This window comes from Galeopterus variegatus, unplaced genomic scaffold (assembly GCF_000696425.1).
Source record: "Galeopterus variegatus unplaced genomic scaffold, G_variegatus-3.0.2 Scaffold2297, whole genome shotgun sequence".
NCBI lineage: Eukaryota > Metazoa > Chordata > Mammalia > Dermoptera > Cynocephalidae > Galeopterus > Galeopterus variegatus.
This window is the reverse complement of record NW_007728408.1, coordinates 37,322-39,643: the sequence shown is the minus strand read 5'-3', so window position 1 is coordinate 39,643 and position 2,322 is coordinate 37,322. Positions and strand designations below refer to the sequence as shown.

The 2,322-nt window shown below is 42.5% G+C and overlaps 1 protein-coding gene across 1 annotated transcript in view; it reads right to left on the bottom strand.

Annotated features, from left to right (window-relative positions):
• TMEM87B (transmembrane protein 87B) overlaps positions 1-2,322 on the bottom strand; it is a 62,433-nt gene that overhangs the window by 33,874 nt on the left and 26,237 nt on the right. The gene's annotated exons all lie outside the window — the stretch shown is intronic.

The window sequence follows — 2,322 nt, the reverse complement described above, 5'->3', positions numbered from 1 at the left end:
CAGCTTCCTTCCATCAGCCTGAAACCCGTCTACCTAAGCCTCCCTCTGCTTTCCTTCTTTGCCTTGAGGCTATACAGACCTGTATCTGTCTCCCTGTCCTGTAAATATCTGAAAACCATGATGCCCTCTAGAGTTCTTTTCCCCAGAATGCCTTCATTGTTTATTCATTCAAAATGTACTCGTTATGTTCCCACACATGGCTATGATAGTAAAAGAGACACCTTGATCCCTGCCTTCATGGAGCTTGTTGTACTCTGGTTAGGCCAAGTAAATAGACAAAATGTACACAGTAAGTGCTATAGGTAACAGCACTCCTGGGACTAGGAAGAAGGCCAATCTAATCTACACTGTGGGAGTTAGAAGTAGGTCCAGAAAAGCTCCGAAAGTGACATCTGAGTCAGGATTCAAAGGCTAGTAGGAATTAAGGATTTGAAGGACAGAAAGGGCAAAGCAAAGAAAATGGCACACACAAAGGCATGGAAGAGACAAGAGGAAAAGCAAAATGAGTTGCAAAGAGTGAAAGTTCAGTACCTCTGCAGCAGAGCGTAATGGCAGATGTTAAGAAAAAAGGCAGAAATAAAGACAGGGACCAACTATATGAGGTTTGGGGCCCTGTTATGGAGTCTGGATTTGATGCTATGAGCAATGGGAAGTCAATAATAGTAAACGAAGAAGTAAAAGAAGGATTGGCAAAAAAGGCCAGATCTGGTCCCCCATCTGTTTTTGTAAATGAAATTTTATTGGAACACAGCCACACCCACTGTTGTCTGTTGCTGCTTTTATGCTACAATGGCAGAGTTGAGTAATTACAAATGAGACCATATACTGCAAAGCCAAAAATATTTACTATACGGCCTTTACAGAAAAAGTTCACTGACCACTGAAATAAAATGGGCTTATTCTATCAATATTGCTCTCCCTCTGATGGCATGGAAAGGAACAGGACTACAGGCAAGGAAAATGCTCAGGAGGCTAGTCCAAAATCCAGGTAAGAGATGAGGAGAGTATTGGCAGTGAGGATGGAGAGAAGAAAAAACATATTCAGAAAACAGGTATGGTTGTAAAACCAGTTGTGAATCCACTAATATTTCCAGTCCCCATTATTTTCAACTCCATTTTGTGTGCAAGAAATCACTACAGACCTTGTCATATGCCTTGTACATAGAGCTGGAACTACAGGCAGAGAAGAAGAAGAAAAGAAGGATGGCCCTGGGGTCTATGGGCAATGCCGTCCAGGGAGAGGAGTTCCTGAAAAGCAGCAGGTTTGGGGTGGGGTGAGCCAAGCACAAGGGCTGATACAATGGACAGGTGGTTACTTGCAAGCGCTATTTACATATGGTTGCACAGCCAGTGTGCAGCTCACACTTCTCCATCTTTTCCACAGGAAATCCCAAGAGACCTTGTCAAATGCCTTGAAGTTCAGCTATACTAAGTTTACTACATCTTCCTAACTGCCAATCTAGCAGCCCCAGAGGAAGAAATTCGTCTGAAATGACCTACTTTTAATGTACCCATATTGGGTCCTAACAATCACTGCCTTCCATCCCTTTAAAGATTTTTCTAAAGTCCATCCTTCCAGGATGAATGCTGAACAACATAGCCCATGTTACAGAATTCCCACTTAGGAAGATCAGAACAGAAAAGACATCAGCCATGCCAGTCTTTGGGCACCTCTCCTACTGAACAGGACTCCTTAAAGAAACTAACCTATATACCCATTACTCATCAACATTGTGCCAAATTTGTTTCACCTATATTCCAACTCACTATTTTGCTGGAGTATTTAAAAATAAATAGCAGAGACAACCATGCCCTTTGAAAATTAGTATCAAGATATTTGTAACTGATCCCTCAGAAGTACATTCTTGAGCATTTTCAACCCTTTTGGGCTACCTCCCTTTCCAAAGGTTCAGCCGTGGAACTGTACCTTTACTTCTCCAGGATTTTTGAAATCTACCTTCTAGAAGTCTGGGGCACACATCTGAAGTTGCCCCATTGTATGCCCTCCTGCTTCACACATCCACTGTGTAAATGAGGATGGTGCCTCCATTGCTCATGTGAAGATCTTTGCAAGAATAAAGAGGTAGAGAGAACGCAAGAAGGCTGTGGGCACCATCCATTCTGGCACCACTGATTTTACTCTCTAGGGCCATATTTCCTTTCTTTTCTTGTTTGGAGGAGAAGGGAAAAAAAGAGGGGGAAAAAAGTAGAACTATGTTAAAAGGTTTGGCAGAACCTGAAGTTCCTCCATCCAGAACTGAGTGCTGTTTTAATCCAAGCTGAACCTTAGGGAATGGGAATTTTCTTTTTCCCAGGAGGAAA